We start from the raw sequence: 22,311 nt of genomic DNA, 5'->3' as shown, positions 1-22,311 counted from the left end.
CCCTCCGATTTGTTAGTGTGTTTTCCTGGCTGAAATGGTCATTAGCCTCCTAACAGCAAAGTTAACTCTTGCCTGCAGGCCGAAAATTCCTTGTCAGGGTCATGCATTGGTCCAGGCTTATATTTCTACGGCAATCAGGGTAAACTGGAAAGTATCAGGCAAGCTGTTCTGCAACCAGAATTAACAGCATTCAAATGACTCTTGAGAGGTGATAAAGTGTCCTGGGTGCCATCATTTTAATGAGACCTGCCTCATGAAACAGCTTCTCTCAGGTATTGGGGACATGTTTAACAAAGAGGAGGCCTAAATTAGTGCAATTTAGCTGCCAATGGTGTCTTGAGGGTATGTAAGAGAATGGCTTAGAAGAAAGGGGAATGGAATTGTGAATGAGGAAAGGTACTAAAACAAAAAAAGGAGAGATCCTTCCTTATAAAGAGCCTTAGGTGAAGGAGGTGTTCTCCAGGCGAGTAGTTTGTTTTCCTCATACTGCATTCCTTCCCTGAATAGCGTGGTGTTGATGTTTCAGCACATTAACATTCTTCAAGTGATACAACAGTTTTTGGTCTTCCATCCGAAAATATGATCTACTGGCAACTTCGCTACAGCTTTCTCTTGCATTCAGTAGGATGTTTGGTTTGATTCTTACCTTGTCATGCCACCTGTATTTCCTTGCACATAAAACTTGTGGCAAACCCTGTACGCAATTCCTACAATCCCAAGAAATGATCAGGATTGTTAATCACTATGATTTGGAGATTTTACGGCACCAATAGATAATTAGAAGAAATTGTCAGGTTCTGCTTGGCACTCAGTTAAAAGAAAAACTCCATTTATGCTGGTCCATAAGATGCATTTCAGGAAAGACATTTTTGTTAACATGTTGCTCAGTATATATAAACTACACAATTTAAATTTATTTTCCTGTCAAAATGTTCTGCCCTTCTCATCTGAAATTGGCAGTGTGGCCAAGGTTCGTTTTCAAGCAGCTGTTCAGTCAGAACCCCACCCAGCTGTCAATGAGCTATACAAATAATAGTTGCCATGCAATAATTGACCACATCGCCTCTGGGCTGGCAAAAGAGAAACTAGCCAGTATTCCTACTCCTGATTGGTAGTCTTGATTCCCTACTAGAAAGTGCAGGTGTGTGGATGTTAGATAACAATAAATTCAGGCTTGACTGTGATTCCCACCTGATCAAATGGCCTGCGAGCATTCATTTTCTATTTTGACTATCTCTCACGTACTGAGAACATTGGCATTATTGACGAAGAAAATCAAATGAGGTGTCAAATAGTTTGCCAATTCGCGATCACCTGTTTTTCGTCCAGCAATAGGTGTTAAAATTACCACCAATGTATGAAAGTTTCCCCAAGAGTTTCAAGTTTCATAGAATTACACAGAACATACAGCACAAAAACAGATTGCTCAACCCAACAGGTCCATACTGGCGTTTATGCATCATTCCAGCCTCCTCCCACTTTACTTCACCTCACTCTATCAACACAACATTGTCTACAACCTTGAAAAAGGAACATCTACAGGTTAAAACCCAGCCCTGCTGCAAGCTAGGGTTTTATCTTGCATGAGATCGCAAAGCCACAAACAGAACAAATCTGTTGAGTCACTTGAGTGCACACAGTTAAATTATTTTATTGTTTCATTCTTGTATCTAGCAGTGAATAAAGAAAACTTTGCAAACACAATTTTTCAAAGCCATCTTTTTGAATATTCCACTAATACCACCAATTACTTTTTGGTTTGTTAGCATTCTGTAAAGAAATAGTGTAGATTTGTTTCTCAGATAAATGCTGTGTGCATGCACTATGATTACCACAATTGAACTTAATTCAATCAGATAACATTATTTGTGATTTAATCTGTATTCACAGCATCACAGAATTGTTACAGCACAGAAGGAGGCCATTCGGCCCATCGTGTCCACATTGGCACTCTGAAAGAGAAATTCCCTCAGTCCCATTCCCCTGCCTTCTCCCCATAACCCTGCACATTCTTCCTTTTCATATGACTGTCTAATTCCCTTTTGAATGCTTCAATTGAACCTGCCTCCACCACTTCCTCAGGCAGCGCATTCCAGACCTTAACCACTCACAGCGTGGAAAAGCTTTTCCTTATGTCACTTTTGCTTCTCTTACCAAATACATTAAATCTGTGCCCTCACATTCTTGACCCATTCATGAGTAGGAACAGTTTATCTCTATCTCCTCTGTCCAGACCTCTCAGGTTTTTGAATACCTCTATCAAATCATCTAAAGGCCTTCCCTTCTGCAGGGAAAACGGTCCTAACTGCTCCAATCTACCAGCATAACTGAAATTCCTCATCCCTGGAACCATTCTCGTGAATCTTTTCTGTATTCTCTCCAATTCCCTCACGTCTTTCCTCAAGTGCGGCGCCCAGAATTGGACACAATATTCCAGCTGAGGCCGAACTGCTGTCTTATACAAGTTCAATATAGCTTCCTTGCTCTTGTACTCTATGCCCCTATTAATCTTCTTCTTCTTCTTTGGCCTCCTTGTCTCGAGTGACAATGGGTAAGCACCTAGAGGTGGTCAGTGGTTTGTGAAGCAGCGCCTGGAGTGGCTATAAAGGCCAATTCTAGAGTGACAGACTCTTCCCAGGTGCTGCAGATAAAATTGTTTGTCGGGGCTGTTACACAGTTGGCTCTCCCCTTGCGCTTCTGTCTTTTTTCCTTCCAACTGTTAAGTCTCTTCGACTCACCACTCTTTAGCCCCGCCTTTATGGCTGCCCGCCAGCTCTGGCGATCACTGGCAACTGACTCCCACGACTTGTGATCAATGTCACAGAACTTCATGTCGCGTTTGCAGATGTCTTTAAAGTGGAGACATGGACGGCCGATGGGTCTGATACCAGTGACGAGCTCGCTGTACAATGTGTCCATGGGGATCCTGCCATCTTCCATGCGGCCAAGCCATCTCAAGCGCCGCTGGCTCAGTAGAGTGTATATGCTGGGGATGTTGGCTGCCTCGAGGACTTCTGTGTTGGAGATACGGTCCTGCCACCTGATGCCAAGGATTCTCCAGAGGCAGCGAAGATGGAATGAATTGAGATGTCGCTCTTGGGTGACATACGTCGTCCAGGCCTTGCTGCAATATAGCTTCCTTGCTCTTGTACTCTATCCCCTATTAATAAAGCTCAAGATACTGTATGCTTTATTAACTGCTCTCTCAACCTGTCCTGCCACCTTTAATGACTTATGCACATATACACCTAGGTCCCTCTGCTCCTGTACCCCCTTGAGAATTGTACCCTTTATTCTATATTGTTTCTCCATGTTCTTCCTACCAAAATGAATCACCTCACATTTCTCTGCATTGAACCTCATCTGCCACCTGTCTGCCCATTCTGCCAACTTGTCTATGTCCTTTTGAACTTCTACACTATCCTCCTCACAGTTCATAATGCTTCCAAGGTTCGTATCATCTGCAAACTTTGAAATTATGCCCTGTACACCAAGATCTAGTTCATTAATATATATCAGGAAAAGCAAAGGTCCCAACACTGATCCCTGGGGAACTCCACTACAAACCTTCCTCCAGCCCGAAAAACATCAATTAACCACCACTCTTTGTTTCCTTTCACTCAGTCAATTTCGTATCCATGTTGCTACCTTCCCTTTTATTCCATGAGCTATAGGTTTGCTCACAACTCTGTTGTGTGATACCGTATCAAACGCCTTTTGAATGTCCATGTACACCACATCAACAGCATTGCCCTCATCAACCCTCTCTTCAAAAAACTCCAGTTCTGATGAAGGGTCACTGACCTGAAACATTAACTCTGCTTTTCTCTCCACAGATGCTGCCAGACCTGCTGAGTATTTCCAGCATTTGTTTTTATTTCAGATTTCCAGCATCTGCAGTATTTTGCTTTTATTAAACCCCTCTAGTGTCTGACATACCTCCTCTTTCAACATTGCCTGGGTTGCATCTTTTTCTTTGGTAAAGACAGATGCAAAGTATTCATTTAATACCTCAGATATACCCTCTGCCTCCATGTGTAAATTCCCTTTCTGGTCTCTAACCGTCCCCACTCCTCCTTTTACCACCCTTTTACTATTCATATGCCTATAGAAAACGTTGGGATTTCCTTTAATGCTAGCTGCCAGTCTCTTCTCATGCTCTCTCTTTGCTTCTCTTATTTGTTTTTTCACTTCCCCTCTGGACCTTCTATATTCAGCCTGGTTCTTGATAGTATTTTCTACCTGGCATCTATCATAAGCACACTTTTTCTTCTTTATCTTAATCTCTACCTCCTTTGTCATCCAGAGAGCTTGGGATTTGTTTGCTCTACTTTTTCCCTTCGAGGAAACACACCTCGACTGTACCTGAACTATCTCTTCTTTGAAGGTCACCCATTGTTCATCTACCGGTTTTTCTGCCAGCTTTTGACTCCAATTTATTTGCCCCAGCTCCTTTCTTACCCCATTGAAGTTGGCTTTCTCCCAGTTAATTATTCTTACACTGGATTGCACTTTGTCCTTTTCCATAGTCAGCCTAAACCTCATGATACAATGATCACTATCCCCTCAATGCCCTCCTACCGATACTTGATCTACTTGGCCCACCTCATTCCCAAGAACTAAGACTAGCAGTCCTTTCTTGTTGCACTGTCATAGAAAAATTTCCTGAACACACTCTAGGAACTCTTGCCCTTCACTGCCCTTTACACTACTATTATCCTAGTCTATATTTGGATAATTAAAGTCCCCCATTAAAACTACCCTATAAGTTTTGCACCTCTCTGTAATTTTCTTTGGAAATTTGTTCCTCCACATCCACCCCATTAGCTGGTGGCCTATAGACAACACCAAGCAATATAACTGCACCTTTATTGTTCCTTAGCTCTAGCCAAATTGATTCTGTCCTCGACCCCTCTGGGACATCCTTTTTCTCCAGCATTGCAATGCTCTCCTTAATTAATACCACCACCTCTCCCCCTTTTTTCCCTTTCCTATCTTTCCTGAACACCTTGAATCCAGGAATATTTAACACCCAGTCCTGCCCTTCTTTGAGACAGGTCTCTGTTATAACCACAACATCATATTTTCACATTGCAATCTGCACCTGTACCTCATCAGTCTTAGTAACCACACTCCGTGCATTCACATACATGCACACTAACCTTCAGACTTTATTACTTTATCCCTTACTCTGACCCCACATAATAATGTACTATTCCCTACTCTCGTGCTATCTGTCTCCCCCAGTATTCTGTGCACCTTGGTATTCCATGCACCTTGGTATTCCTCTCTAATACTTGCTCCTGGTTCCCACACCCCTGACTAGTTACCAGTTTTGCTTCATTTTTTTTTCACTAAGCGAGTAAGAAAGCATTGCCTTCTGTTGAATGGTTTAGTTTTTAAATGTTTTTTTCTCTCTCACTCATCTCAAGTGCTTACTTTCCCTTTTCAAAGCAATGAATCCTTCCTGGGCTACAGCTTCATAGACCCAGTTTCCCTCCAGTATCTTGGCTCAGCGATCATTCATTATTTACACATGGACCTCAGTAGTGAGCATCAACAGGCTATTCGATTATCGATTCGGGGCACAGCCAAACCCAATTCTGTTCTCACCTACAGGCTAAAAATGGGAACACTTCCAGCAGGGGTGGCTGGATGGGGATCAGAAATGGGAACCTTGCTAACTGTCTGAAGCCAATTGCAGCATTTGTACCACAGCTCAGCCGGGTTCCGTTACCTCAACACAGTCATACAGACAGAAAGGTAGAACATTGGACAGAAAAAATTGATAGCAAAAGAAAATGCAGCTTTGCATTATAGATAATTATAGCAGACAAACCATTCACTGATCCATTTTGTTTCTACGGCAACTCTACCATGGCACTGAATACTGATCATTCAAAAGATCATAAGATAATTGCAAATGAGAAGGGTCGTTCATTCTCTTTTAGTTCATCCATCCAGGAAGATCCTTCAGTTCCTCTCCATTGTGGCAAATAATTATTTCATAATTTCTTCCGGGATTTTCCTCTCTGCTACTATACTTAGAAGTCCATTCCAAATGTTACCTGCAGGACAACTTTCTACTATTAATCCCTTATTTTCCTTTTACTAGCTTGAACTTCTGTCTTCTTGTCCTAGTCTCACAATTTAGTTTTTGGGTTTTAACCTTTCCACATCATTCAATTTTGTATACCTTTATAAAGTCACCCCGCAGTTGCCTAAAAAGCCCAAGATTCTCCACTTTTTCCCTCTCATATATCTCAGACACTAAATTCATAAAGTCGTACAGCATAAAAACAGGTCCTTCGGCCCACCACGTCCATGCCAACCATAATGCCTATCTATACTAACCCTACCTGCCTGCTTTAATTCCATATCCCTCTATGCCTTGCTCATTCACGTACCTGTCCAGATGCCTCTTAAATGTTGCTACTATTCCTGCCTCCACCACCTCCTCAGGCAGCTCATTCCAGATACCCACTATTCGTTGTGTGAAAAATTTACCCCTTTGATCCCTTTTAAACCTCCTCCCTCTCACCTTAAATCTATGCCCTCTAGTTTTAGTCACCCCTACCATGGGAAACAGACTCTGGCTATCTACCCTGTCTATGCCTCTCATAATTTTATATACCTCTATCATGTCCCCTCTCAGCCTCCTTCGCTCCAGGGAAAACAGACCCAGCCTATCCAATCTCTCTTTATAACTCAAGCCCTCCAAACCAGGCAACATCCTTGTGAATCTTTTCTGCACCCTCTCTAGCTTAATCACATCTTTCCTGTAGTGCAGCGACCAGAACTGCACACAGTACTCCAAATGCAGCCTAACCAACATTATGTACAACTGTAACATGACGTCCCAACTCTTGCACTCAATGCCTCGGCTGATGAAGGCAAGCATGCCATACGCCTTCTTCACCACCCTGTCTGCCTGTGTTGCCACTTTCAGGGAACTATGTACTTGCACCCCAAGGTCTCTCTGCTCAAGAATACTCCCCAGGGCCCTGCCATTCACTGTATATGTCCTGCCCTGGTTTAACTTTCCAAAATGCATCACTTCACACTTGTCTGCGTTAAATTCCATTTGTCAATCCCTTGCCCACTTTCCCAGTTGATCTATATCCTGTTGTAACCTTAGACAACCTTGTTCACTGTCCACTATACCACAAATTTTGGTGTCATCTGCAAACTTACTAATCATGCCCCTTACATTCACATCCAAGTCATTAATATATATGACAAACAACAGAGGGCGCAGCACCGATCCCTGCGGCACACCACTGGTCACCGGCCTCCAATCTGAAAAACAACCCTCCACTACCACCCTCTGCCTCCCATCACCAAGCCAATTTTGTATCCAATTTGCTAAAGATTCAGACTTATGGTTCTTGAGTTTCAGTGACCAGGTGTGGACAGATGGACCAGATGTGCTCAAAGTGTGGTTTGAGTAGATTTCTTTCAGCTTTATCCTTAGCAATTTCAGTATCATTTATGGAGTACACATGTCATCTGATTTTACTTTCTCTGTACAGCATTTGTCCATATTACACTTCATCTCCCAATGTTCTGCTCATTTGCATATTTTGTGCAGCCAATTTTGTATTTCACAGGTTGTCTCCTCAGAATCAACAGTGCTCCTCCCCCCATTAAATCCAAAGTCCCAATTTTAATTCCAGTCAGATTTTGGATGGAAACTCACCCATTGCTCCACAATTGAGGCCTGGGCCACTCTAATTTCAAGGCCTCAATTAAATCCCACTGACTGACTTCCTGCCCATTCCAGGCAGAAAGTGACGGAAAACCGCAGTATAACACAGAGATTGCCCGCTGACTCAATGTAGATACAGGTTCCAAAGGATGTCTCACAGAAGTCTTGTAGTGGGGAAGGGGAGAGTCATCCAGGGCAGGGGAGACTTTTGGGACCAGGAGGACCACCCCTGTTCCACCTGGTCCTACAAAGGATATTTTAAAAAAATAGCTTTTTTGGCCTCTTCTGTGGCTGATCTTTTACACAACATTTGCCATGTAAACAGCTGGTCAGTAATTCTCACCGGACTGTACAAGATTCTGTTTCCCTCACTGTGTCTTATTCTCTGTGAATGGACAATATGTGCCAGTGACTTTTTTAACAAAACTAAATGCCACAATGGACTTTTTAGGGAGGTTACGGTGAAGATTTAGGACAAAGAACAGAAGAGTCCTTGTGGCCATTGGAGCAGTAGAGAGAAAGAGATGTGCTGAAGGACATCTCCCCGAGTGTAAAGGGGTGTGGCCGGCACTGAGGATAATGACAAAGTCCTGGAAGTGACTGTTATTTCAAGAGATCACACTGATAGGCTGCAAATAATAGACTGAAATTGTACCAGGCAACCTCTTTTTTTAAGGTGAGGAAAGAGGTGACATTTTACAACAACTGTAGATGGCAAAACCCGAGAAACAGCAAGTAATATTTAAATCCCATTCGTAAAAAGATAAGCTGTGCAAGTTATGAATTTTCAAAAACTGCCATTCTTTGACAGCCTTTGATCATTGCCATGCACTGAGATAACTTTGTTCTGAAGCCATGCAAAGAGATCTGGCCTCTCAGTAGCCTTTACTTTGTAAGATCAAGACAATTGTGCTGGATGGTACAGATGAGCCTTTCAGGTCCTGTAAAATGAGAATGTCATCCTTTTTTGCTGTCGACAATTTTAATCACTTCACTTTCTGCAGATGAGGAAGGCTTTGGCTGTTGATCTTAATAGTAGAAAAATATAATAAGACTGTTTTCACTGGCTATGGTAACTTTGTGAGGGCTTCTTTCCTGGCATGGAACCTCACTAGACAGGAGTACGGGCCACAAGTGCACGTCCTTTCCCTGGTCCACACTCCCACTTAGCAAGGCTCCATGCCATGACTTGTTACATAAAATTACCCCTACTGTTACCTACAGGATGGTTGAGTTGGGAGACTATGTTATATTAATATCTCTTAATGAATTTTGACACATTCCAGTTTTTTAAAACAAATTCTCTCTCCTGAAGATGTTAATTTTTACTAGGGTCACAGTTCCAGACACACCAGTAACCCTCTTAAAAATAGCTCAAATGGCCACTTTTTCTATGAGCCTCAGAACTGAGTTGTGGCAACTTATCTGACCATGAGGATCACATTGTAGCAAAGGCTCAGCCTAGACGCATCCAACCTCTGTACAAATAGAGGTTTTTGTTGGGAGTCACTGGATAGCAATCAAGAGCAGGACCTGGCTGAGGTTTCCCCTCCCTAACATTTTAGTTTTTAGTATAATAGATACTCATCGTAGAATTTCTTTGCAGTCAACTGCATATCATTTTTCCATAAATCTTCAATAATGATGTTGCAATAATGAATCTTTCAATGTGAATGCTATCAAAGACACAGGTTGTAATTGCAGTCTGCATCTTCATTGACAGTTGTTGTCAGAACAAACAACGATCCAAGTCTGAATAAAAGTACCCCTTAATGTTCATTGTATCTACATTATAAGAAGTAACTGACCCAAAGTAACCCAGAGTAATTTCTTGGCAGTGATCTCATCTCATGGTTTAAATGATATTCTCTTCCCTCGCTCCCCAAATTTTATCATCAACGTTCTTGAAGTCACTTGCAATTGATGGAGGATAGTCCGCCCAAGTGGTTATTCCTCACTCGAGGCTAGCTCATGAGTTTCAGCAGGTTATTTAGCTATAGGCTGGCATCAAACTGATCCCAATCCTGTTGCAAATGCCTAGAGACGTTTTCCTACATTAAAGGCACTATATAAATGTAAGCTGTTGTTGTTAACTGATGTCTAATTACTTGAACCAGGGTTTACTGAATGGTAATTAGGTACAGAAAACCAGTGTGATTTTCTTTTCCCTGTCGCTGAATTGCTGAGGTCAATAATAGTACCTCTACTGTAATCCAAAATGAGATCAGCTAACTCAACATGGACTTAGGGACTTCCTGGTGTTCAATGGTGACAATGTATTTACCAAATAAGCTACAAGGTCGTAACATGGGTAGGCGGTGGCGTAGTGGTATTATCACTGGACTAGTAACCCAGAGACCCAGGGTATTTCTCTGGGGACATGGGTTCGAATCCCACCACAGCAGAAGGTGGAATTTGAATTTAATTAATAAATCTGGAATTAAAAGCTAGTGGTCATGAAACCATTGTCGATTGTTGCAAAAACCCATCACTAATGTCCTTTAGGGAAGGAAATCTGCTGTCCTTACTTGGTCTGGCCTACATGTGACTCCAGACCCACAACTCTTACATGCCCTCTGAAATGGCCTAGCAAGCCACTCAGTTGTACCTAACCGCAACAAAGTCAATAAAAAGGAATGAAACTGGACGGACCACCCGGCATCGACCTAGGCAACAGAAACGACAACGGCAAACCCAGCCCTGTCGACCCTGCAAAGTCCTCCTTACTAACATCTGGGGGCTTGTGCTAAAGTTGGGAGAGCTGTCCCACAGACTAGTCAAGCAACAGCCTGACATAGTCATACTCACGGAATCATACCTTACAGACAATGTCCCAGACACTGCCATCACCATCCCTGGGTATGTCCTGTCCCACCGGCAGGACAGACCCACCAGAGGTGGTGGCACAGTAGTATACAGTAGGGAGGGAGTTGCCCTGGGAGTCCTCAACATCGATTCCGGACCCCATGAAGTCTCATGGCATCAGGTCAAACATGGGCAAGGTAACCTCCGACTGATTACCACCTACCGCCCTCCCTCAGCTGGTGACTCAGTACTCCTCCATGTTGAACACCACTTGGAGGAAGCCCTGAGGGTGGCAAGGGCACAAAATGTACTCTGGGTGGGGAACTTCAATGTCCATCGCCAAGAGTGGCTCGGTAGCACCACTACTGACCGAGCTGGCCGAGTCCGAAAGGACATAGCTGCTAGACTGGGTATGCGGCAGGTGGTGGGGGAACCAACACGAGGGAAAAGAACATACTTGACCTCGTCCTCACCAATCTGCCTGCCACAGATGCTTCTGTCCATGACAGTATTGGTAGGAGTGACCGCCGCACAGTCCTTGTGGAGACCACGTCCCGCCTTCACATTGAGGATACCGTCCATCGTGTTGTGTGACACTATCACCGTGCTAAATGGGATAGATTTTGAACAGATCTAGCAATGCAAAACTGGGCATCCATGAGGCGCTGTGGGCCATCAGCAGCAGCAGAATTGTACTCAACCACAATCTGTAACCTCACGGCCCGGCATATCCCCCACTCTACCATTACCATCAAGCCAGGAGACCAACCCTGGTTCAATGAAGAGTGCAGGAAAGCATGCCAGGAGCAGCACCAGGCATACCTCAAAATGAGGTGTCAACCTGGTGAAGCTACAACACAGGACTACTTGCATGCCAAACTGCGTAAGCAGCATGTGATAGACAGAGCTAAGCGATCCCATAACCAACGGATCAGATCTAAGCTCTGCAGTCCTGCCACATCCAACCGTGAATGGTGGTGGACAATTAAACAACTAACTGGAGGAGGTGGTTCCACAAATATCCCCATCCTCAATGATGGGGGAGCCCAGCACATCATTGCAAAAGATAAAGCTGAAGCATTTGCAACAATCTTCAGCCAGAAGTGCCGAGTTGATGATCCATCTCGGCCCCCTCCTGAAGTCCCCAGCATCACAGATGCCAGACTTCAGCCAATTCGATTCACTCCGCGTGACATCAAGAAACGACTGAAGGCACTGGATACTACAAAGGCTATGGGCCCTGACAATATTCCGGTAATAGTACTGAAGACCTGTGCTCCAGAACTTGCCGCGCCCCTAGCCAAGCTGTTCCAGTACAGCTACAACACTGGCATCTACCCTGCAATGTGGAAAGTTGCCCAGGTATGTCCTGTACACAAAAAGAAGGACAAGTCCAACCCGGCCAATTACTGCCCCATCAGCCTACTCTCAATCATCAGTAAAGTGATGGAAGGTGTGATCAACAGTGCCATCAAGCGGCACTTGCTTAGCAATAACCTGCTCAGTGATGCTCAGTTTGGGTTCCGCCAGGGCCACTCAGCTCCTGACCTCATTACAGCCTTGGTTCAAACATGGACAAAAGAGCTGAACTCAAGAGGTGAGGTGAGAGTGACTGCCCTTGACAACAAGGCAGCATTTGACCGAGTATGGCATCAAGGAGCCCTAGCAAAACTGAGGTCAATGGGAATCAGGGGGAAAACTCTCCGCTGGCTGGAGTCATACCTAGCACAAAGGAAGATGGTTGTGGTTGTTGGAGGTCAATCATCTGAGCTCCAGGACATCACTGCAGGAGTACCTCAGGGTAGTGTCCTAGGTCCAACCATCTTCAGCTGCTTCATCAATGACCTTCCTTCAATCATAAGGTCAGAAGTGGGGATGTTCGCTGATGATTGCACAATGTTCAGCACCATTCGTGACTCCTCAGATACTGAAGCAGTCCGTGTAGAAATGCAGCAAGACCTGGACAATATCCAGGCTGATAAGTGGCAAGTAACATTCGCGCCACACAAGTGCCAGGCAATGACCATCTCCAACAAGAGAGAATCTAATCATCGCCCCTTGACATTCAACAGCATTACCATCGCTGAATCCCCCACTGTCAACATCCTAGGGGCTACTATTGACCAGAAACTGAACTGGAGTAGCCATATAAATACCGTGGCTACAAGAGCAGGTCAGAGGCTAGGAATCCTGAGGTGAGTAACTCACCTCCTGACTCCCCAAAGCCTGTCCACCATCTACAAGGCACAAGTCAGGAGTGTGATGGAATACTCTCCACTTGCCTGGATGGGTGTAGCTCCAACAACACTCAAGAAGCTCGACACCATCCAGGACAAAGCAGCCCGCTTGATTGGCACCCCATCTGCAAACATTCACTCGCTCCACCACTGACGCACAGTGGCAGCAGTGTGTACCATCTACAAGATGCACTGCAGCAATGCACCAAGGCTCCTTCGACAGCACCTTCCAAGCCCGCGACCTCTACCAACTAGAAGGACAAGGGCAGCAAATACATGGGAACACCACCACCTGCACGTTCCCCTCCAAGACACACACCATCCTGACTTGGAACTATATTGCTGTTCCTTCACTGTCACTGGGTCAAAATCCTGGAACTCTCTTCCTAACAGCACTGTGGGTATACCTACCCCAAATGGACTGCAGCGGTTCGAGAAGGCAGATCACCACCACCTTCTCAAGGGCAATTAGGGATGGGCAATAAATGCTGGCCTGGCCAGTGATGCCCACATCCCATGAATGAATTTTAAAAAACTAGCCAAACTTATATAATCAAAGATTGAGACAACAAAATTTATATTCCATTGAGAAAGAATGATTCTATGGTAAGGGTCAGGGGGTGGGGGAGGGTCAGTGACTGGGTGAGGGAGGCTCGGGGGTGAGGGAGGGTCAGTGGCTGGGTGAGAGGAGGTCAGTGGCTGGGTGATGGTCAATGGGTGAGGGAAGGTCAGGGGAGTCATGGTTTATGGAGGCAGGCTGGAAAGTGGAGTTAAGGCCACAATCATATCAACCATGATCTTATTAAATGGCGAAACAGGCTCGAGGAGCCGAATGGCCTACTCCTGCTCCAATTTCTTATGTTATGTTCCTATGCTATGGATTTTCCCCTGTTGAAAGGCACACCATTATAGCACATTAAGTCTTAATTGTGGTTCACTGGCAGCACTCATGACTCTGGGCAAGATGCAATCCTGAGACTTCAGCATCCAATCTAGGCTGGCACTGCAGTGCAGTACTGAGAACCTTTCAAATGAACTGGCATTGTTTGTCACTCAGGTCCCATGGCACTATTTGATGAAGAGCAGTAAAGTTGTCCTAGCCAACAATTATTCTTCAATCAACATCATTTGAAAAATTACAGATTATCTGGTCATTTATCTCTTTGTTGTTTCTGGGACCTTGCAGTGTGAAAATTGTTTTTCTTACATTACAACAGTGGCTACACCTAAAACTTACTTCAGGGACTGTGAAGTTCTTTGGTATGTCCTGACAACGTCAAAAGTGCGATATAAATACAAGCTCTTTCTTTTTTGAATATGTTGGAAAGGCAATGCAGCTTAACATCATTTTTCTATGCAGTGTTATGGAACATACATTAGTACATGTACTCTGTTGGAGCAAACAAAATGTGAGCCCTCTGAGGGTCGCATTATAACAAGGCTGTTAGAAATGTACATTCAAAAGAACTCAGAATTGAGTTCAGGTGTGAGTAGCAAAATGCAACATTGTACATGTTTCTTCCCTAGCGTGGGATTACTAGAGGGTCAGGTTGCAGCGCCCTGAGAAAAAATATTGAATTTTGGCAGAACCAATGCTGGTTGGAGGGCTGTTTGGCCTACTCCTGTTCCTATATTCATATTAGAAACATAGAAAATAGGAGCAAGAGTAGGCCATTCGGCCCTTCGAGCCTGCTCCACCATTCATTATGATCATGGCTGATCATCCAACTCAGTAACCTGTTCCCGCTTTCCCCCCATTGCAAATTGCAAACAGCGTATCCTGTTTAATTTCAGAATGCTGTTACTCTTCAGAGGGCCATTGTTTTTCAATTGCTCACCTGGACAGTAAACGAATGAAGAGTGCACCCAGGAGAAATTTAAGGGCTATGGGGAAACAGCAGGGGTGTGGGACTAATTGAATAGCTCTTTCAAAAAGCCAGCACAGGCACAGTGGGCCGAATGGCCTCCTTCTATGCTATATAATTCTATGTAATCCCGATATGTGCTTCTATTGGGTGAGGCTCTCCACTAGGAGCATGATATTTGGTTCCTGATAGTGGACATTTTTCTATTGAGGAAAAAATTATTTTTGTTAACTTATTTGAGGCTAGTCAATACAATACCTGGAATCAGATAGTCAGAGTGAAAAGGACAGACAGACAGACAGAATTAATCATGTTCTACAGGAAGAGTTCATTACTTTTTACTGCAAGTTCATTTTTTTTACTATGAGAGTTCATCCCTTTTTACTGTGAGAGTCCATCATATTTTACTACTAGAGTTCATGGTGTTTTATGTGAGAGCTCACTTTTTACTGCAGGTTCATCAATTTTTTACTGAGATAGTTTGTCCCCTTTTATTGAGAGTCCATCACATTTTACAATCAGTTCATTATTCTTTATCATGAGAAGTTTGTGGCTTTTTGTTCCAAGTTCATCACTTTTAAGATGAGATTTCATCACTTTTTTAAACTATGCATTACATTTAAATTCAATCGATTTTTATAATTATTGTTTTATAAACAATATTTTAAAATAACAACTTGTATTTATATGGCACATTTGATGTAGGAAATTTAACATAGGAAGTCATCCCGAAGTTCTTCACAGACAAATAGATGAATGGATGCTGACCTTTAGCGGGAGAGTTAGGAGCAATGAACAAAAATGGGTTTGCAGAAGATTTTTGAAGGCAGAGAGAGAGGTAGAGAGATTGAGGGGTTCATGGTGGGAGTTGCACAGACCGCTGCATGCTCTGAATAAGGAAAGGCTTGCATTTATATCACATCTTTCACAACCTCAGGATGTCCCAGAGCACTTTACAACCAGGGACTGTTGTAATGTAAAAGCATGGCAGCCAATTTGTGCAAACAGCAAAGAAAGGCCTCATCTCACATCCCAGGTGAACATAAAAGATCCCACTGCACTATTTCAAAGAGAAGATTGTTCTCCCCAGTGTCCTGGCCAATATTTATCCCCCAACTAAAAAAATCTTGTAAATAAAAGCAGAAAATGCTGGAAATACTCAGCAAGTCAGGCAGTATTTGTGGAGAGAGAAACAGAGTTAACGCTTCAAGTCTGTGTGACCATCAGGTTCTGATAAAAAGTCACTGACCTGACCGCTCCCAGTGGGGCTGTTGATACTACTGAGGTGCTGGCCCTCTGATTGGCCGGCAACTCTTGGAGGCAGCATCCCTGTCTTTAAAGGGACGGGGTTCTCAGCACCGGGCACTTAAAAGTGTCTGAGCACTGTATGATTGCACCGTGGAATCTCCAAAATGCCGAAGCAGGATCCCCACCACCTTTTCAGCACAGTGCCAGGAGCCCCACCACCACCACCACCAAACTCAGTGCCTTTGGGTCAGGGAGGGGGAGACAAAAATCGGGACAGGAGGAAAGAGTGTCCTTCCCACAAAATAAAACCAATGATGTTTAACTTCTGTGATGCCATTGAGCTGATTAATTTTCGAATCTAGCAGCACAGAACCTTGTTTGAAGACTTTACATTTTTACTACTTAGATGGCACGCTGGTTCATCAAACATATCACAAAGGCCTCAGACAATGCAGAACAAGAAGAATGCAAATAAGTTAAATTTTTCTGCTGTGTCAACTCATCATATGCACAGTGCACTATGAACCATCTCTTGTGTATCTCCAACAATCCTACTTCATACTTATCTGTCTAGAAAGTTTAAAAACAAATCTATTTTCTTGTCGAAAACACGTAGGTAGGAAACAAAGCACAAGGCCACAGCAATAAGCACTTTTCTCTAGAGCCACCATAAAACTAATATGCTATCTTTAAACGCTGGTACCATTAAGTAGAAAGTGGGATGTCATCATAGAGCAATCAGCATCATTTGGCCAGTAGTTAATGTGTAACAGTTGATATGCCAAAACTAAGAAATTTCAGTGTTCATAACACCATGTCACCTGGGCAACAGGTTACTTAGAGTGTGGGTCTTGTCCTTCTGCCCTTCCCTCTATTAGGTAACCTTTAAATTTGTTAACACTTATTAACCTTGAAGAGCCCTTAACATTATGTTATGGCTGATTTATGCACTGTTTGTGTAATGTAAGATTACTGCTTGATAGCATAATTTGCTGACCAAAGCCACACTTTGGTTTGCCCAGGGTTCTTCTTCAGTGTGATTAGGGAGAGCAATATAACAATTATTTTTAAAATGCAACACTTGCTAAACACTTATTAAATATAATGTCTAATGTTCTAATGTCGAATTGTCAGTTTTCTCCCCCTCCCCCTAAATTTAAAATGAGTCTTCTTTGTGAAGTAATTCAATAAATAGAGCAGTTCATTTGATTTAACCACTTGGTAATATTCCATCTGTTTCCCATTCAGTTTGGATGTTCTGCTCAGGGTGAAATGCTATATTGAAATTCACAGTGCACAAATCAAAAATGGCTTAATCAGTAACGGCCTAGTAGCTTTGAAGCATCAAATTCCCAACAAACAGATCCACGTCGACATCTCAGGCCTTGTTTACCATGGTAAAAAGATGAATCTCTGCATGGTTCACCTGCTTACCATTGTGAACAGTACAAATCCAAACTATCTGACTTAAAGTTAACTACCTTTTTGGCCAATTTTCAAATGGTGTGGCTTTTGCCACCACTTGTGACTGTACTATTGGCGGCCAAAGAACAGGACTCTAACCAACACAAAGTCATTCATTACCTATAGGACCATAGAATCTAACAGCACAGAAGGAGGGCATCTAGCCCATCATGGCAATGCCTGTGGAGCTGTACCCCAGCAAGGGCTCAGGGACCTCAAGAAAGGGGGAGAAAATTGGTTTGAAAAGTATGTGGGGAAAAGCAAAAAAATGTATTGAAAAATAAACTATGATTTATTGTCCAGCTTTGGCAGGAGACAATACCCAACACAATTTTTCGAACCGTATTGTAAAATATTGTTATTGGGCAAGTAGTACTGGAACATGCTGCCTAAAAAAATTTTTTCCCCCAAAATATACTTTATTCATAAAAATCTGTAAAAAATACATTACAAAATAGTTCAAAACAGTATCAGGTTGACATTCCAAAAAGTGCAAAGGAAATCAATTTTCTTCAATACAGGAGTGAGTTGCCTCACAACCCTTCCATTGCATTTTACATGCCATGTACACTTTACAGCAAACCCATATTTGGTGTATACAGCCTGAGGGGTTTCCCATGTGTCCAGCCCCTCAGTTCACTATGGCGGGAGGACCTTACACTGTGGTCTTTCCCCATTGAGCCTTTGCAGCGGCTGCCCCAAGCTTTAGTGCGTCCCTCAGCACATAGTCCTGGACCTTGGGATGTGTCAGTCTGCAACACGCGGTCGTGGACAATTCTTTGCGCTGGAAGGCCAGCAAGTTTCGGGCAGACCAAAGAGCGTCTTTCACCAAATTGATAGTCCTCCAGCAGTAGTTGTTTAGCTCAGTGTGCGTCCCTGGGAACAGCCCATAGAGCACAGGCTCCTGTGTTACAGAGCTGCTTGGGATGAACCTCGACAAAAACCACTGCATCTTTTTCCACACCTGCTTTTATTTATCTATTTAGAGATACAGCACTGAAACAGGCCCTTCGGCCCATCAAGTCCGTGCCAACCATCAACCACCCATTTATACTAATCCCATATTCCTACCACCTACCTATACTAGGGGCAATTTACAATGGCCAATTTACCTATCAACCTGCAAGTCTTTGGCTGTGGGAGGAAACCGGAGCACCCAACGGAAACCCACACGGTCACAGGGAGAACTTGCAAGCTCCACACAGGCAGTACCCAGAATCGAACCCGGGTCACTGGAGCTGTGAGGCTGCAGTGCTAACCAGTGCGCCACCCTTTGCAAAGACACATTCCAGAAGGAGGTGGGCAACTGTCTCTTCCCCACCACAGCCACCTCGAGGGCAGCATGCAGAGGGAGCGAGACTCCGGGCATGCAGGAAGGATCTGACGGGGAGGGCCCTTCTCACCACTAGCCAAGCTATGTCTTGGTGCTTATTTGAAAGTTCTGGTGATGAGGCATTCCGCCGAATGACTTTGGCAGTCTGCTTGGTGAACCAACCGACAGGATCTACCGTCTCCTTATCCCGTAGGGCCTTGAGGACATTCCATGCAGACCACTGCCTGATGGATTGGTGGTCAAACGTGTTTTTCAGCAGAAACTTTCCCACGAAGGATAGGTGGTACGGCACAGTTCAACTGGATGGAGCGTTCCGCAGCAATGTCACCAGACCCATCCTTTGCAATACCGGGACAGATAGAACCTCAGCACGTAGTGACACTTGGTGTTTGCATACTGGGGCTCTACGCACAGCTTGATGCAGCCATACATGAAGGTGGTCATCTGATGAGGGCGATGTTGGGTACATTTTTCCCGCCCTTATCCAGAGGTTTGAACATCGTGTCCCTCCGGACCCGGTCCATTTTGCATCTCCAGATAAAGCGGAAAATGGCTCGGGTGACCGCCATGGTGCAGGAGTGGGTTATGGGCCAGACCTGCGCCACGTACAGCAACAACATGAGCGCCTTGCACCTGATGACCAGGTTCTTACCAACAATGGAGAGAGAATGGTGCTCCCCGATGCTCAGTTTATGGTGTACCCTGGCTACTCGCTCCTTCCAGGTTTTGCACAAGCCCTGGCCCTTCTGAACCATATCCCCAACACCTTCAGGTAGTCTGACCTGACGGTGAAGAGGACAAAAGATCGGTCGGCCCAGTTCCAAAAGAACATGGCCTCACTCTTGCCGTGGTTAACTTTGGCTCCCGAGGCCAGTTCGAACTGGTCACAGATGCTCATCAGTCTGCGAATGGACAGTGGATCCGAGCAGAAGATGACGACGTCATCCATGTACAGGGAGGTTTTTACCTGAGTGCCTCCACTGCCTGGGATTGTCACCCCTCTTATGCCCGCATCCTTCCTAATGGACTCAGCAAAAGGTTTGATACAGCAAACAAACAAGACCGGGGAGAGAGGACAGCCCTGCCTGACTCCAGATTGGATCGGGAAACTTTCTGATTCCCACCCATTGATTGAGACTGCGCTACTGATGTTTGTGTAGAGCAGTTCGATCCAATTGCAGATTCCCTCCCCAAACCCCATTTTGGAGAGCACGCCCATCATGTAGGTGTGCGATATCCTGCCAAAAGGCTTCTCCTGGTCCAAGCTGATGAGGCAGGTGTCCACCCTCCTGTCCCGTACGTAGGCGAACATATCCCTGAGTAACGCAAGACTATCAGAGATCTTCCTGCTGGGTACAGTACAGGTCTGGTCAGGTTGAATCACCAACTCCAGAGCAGACTCGACCCAACTGGCGATGACTTTGGACAGAATCTTGTAGTCAACATTAAGCAGTGAGATGGGCCGCCAATTTCTGATTTCCGCCCTCTCCGCCTTCTGCTTGTAAATGAGGGTGATGATGCTTTTCCTCATGGATTCTGACACGCTGCCGGCCAGTAGCATACTCTCGTATACTTCCTGCAGGTCTGGGCTGATCCAGTCCCACAGAGCCGAATATAACTCAACCGGTAAGCTGTCGCGTCCGGGAGTTTTACTCGTTGTGAAAGACCTGACAGCGTTTGTCAGCTCATCCAGAGTTAGCGGCTTGTCCAGTCTCTCCCGCATGCTGTCATCTAAGACCTCCATGATAGATAACAGGAAAGACTGGGAAGCTGTACTGTCCATGGGCTTCATGTCGTACAGCCCAGCATAAAACGATTTGCTGATCCTTAGTATGTCAAACTGCGAAGACGTTATTGAGTCATCCTCTTCCTTCAGGCTACTGACCAAACAGCTCTCTGTGTGTACCTTTTGGAAGAAGTAACATGAGCACATCTCATCCTGCTCAATGGAGTGGACTCTGGACCAGAAAATGATCTTGGAGGCCTTCATGGCAAAGAGCGAGGCCTGCTGGCTCTTCACCTCTTGGACATGCTAATTGACCTCGACCCCATCGACTGCAGCCGGAGCAGATTTTGCATTCTTTTCTGGAGTCGGGACATTTCCCTCTGTCTCTCTCTCGCCCTCTGAACACCTTTGAAGATAAAGAACCTCTTGATGTTCTCCTTGATCACCTCCCACCGGTGCACCGGAGACTCAAAGAGGGGTTTCACAGTCCTCCAACCTTTGTAATCCCTTTTGAGTTCGTCAACGTTCTCTGGGATTAGCAGTGTAGCATTGAGCTTCCATGTCCCCATGCCAACCCGCTGGGCATCCTGTAAGTGACAGTCGGCCAGTAAGAGGCAGTGGTCAGAGAAGAACTCTGGCTTGACGTTGGTGGATCTGACCGTGAAAGCACAGGACACAAACAGGAAGTCAATCCTGGAACGGGCAGACCTGTCCGGTCTTGCCCAGGTGTATCTGCACTGTGCTTCATCTGCGGGGTTGCTGAAGACATCGTGCAGCTTGGTGTCTTTTAATGTTTCCATTAGGAATCTGGACGTAGCACCCAGTTTGCTGTCGTCCCTGCTGGATCATCCAGCTGCGTTAATGATGCAGTTGAAGTCACCGCCTAGAATGACCATTCTGGATGTTGCCAGCAGCAGTATCGCTGCTGGAGGATGGTCAGTCGCTCGCTGCATTGAGCTGGGGCGTACATGTCGATCAACCGGACCAGAGCATTGTTGTACATTACATCTACTAAGAGGATGCAACCACTTACCACCTCCTTAACTTCAGAGATGATGAGGTTGCCTCCCCGCAGCAGAATACCCAGGCCGGAGGAACGGGAATCATTTCCCCTGACCAGATTGATGTCCCATGCGGCCACCATCGCGAACATTGTCTTTAGGTGCTGAGGTGTGGTATTCCACACTCCTGCAGAAACAGCAGTTCGGCTTTGACCTTGGCTAGATAGTCCAAGGTTGAAACACATCGTGTAGTGGACTTAATGCTACGCACGTTAATCGAAGCAATCTTTATACCCATTTAAAAGTTGGATGTTGCTTCCCACACCAGTTGTTCTTGCTAGTCCCAGTCCTTGGGTATGTTCCTGAATACCCATAGTGTACACAAGCTATCTCACATCCATTGGGCTCCGAAACCCCTCCTGGTTACTCATGGGAGGGATTGTTCTGCTGGGGTGACATCGGTGGGGTCTTGTAGGCAGCAATGTTTGGCTGTCCTCTACTATTGGTGTCTTTTCCCTCTGTTCTTCCTCGAAGACATCACTGCTCCCGGCTTCCCGAAGCTGGAGTGCGCCAGATGCTTCTTTGCTCTCGGTGTCCCGGAGATGGGGTGCGCTGGGCATGTCGCTGGGTTTGGTGCTTTGGGTTTGGGGCGCGCTGGGCCCATCACAGCTTCCAGTGCCCGGGGCTGGGGGGCTTTATCTTCCAGCTCCTTTGAGTTGTGCCACTTCTTTTGCAGGTGCCGTCGTTCCGGCACTTCCTCGTCCAATGAGGAGGAGCTGCCGTAGTCCATCTCAGACGGTAGCCTCCTCTTGCCACTAGTTTGGGTGGTGGCCTGTTCCTTATTTGGAGATTTTTTCTTTGTGGTTTTCCTTTGTACCACTCGCCACTGACCAGTTTGTCCATCTGCTGCCTCCTCCTCCATTG

The sequence above is a fragment of the Heterodontus francisci genome, chromosome 3 (assembly GCF_036365525.1).
Source record: "Heterodontus francisci isolate sHetFra1 chromosome 3, sHetFra1.hap1, whole genome shotgun sequence".
NCBI lineage: Eukaryota > Metazoa > Chordata > Chondrichthyes > Heterodontiformes > Heterodontidae > Heterodontus > Heterodontus francisci.
This window is presented reverse-complemented; position numbering follows the sequence as displayed.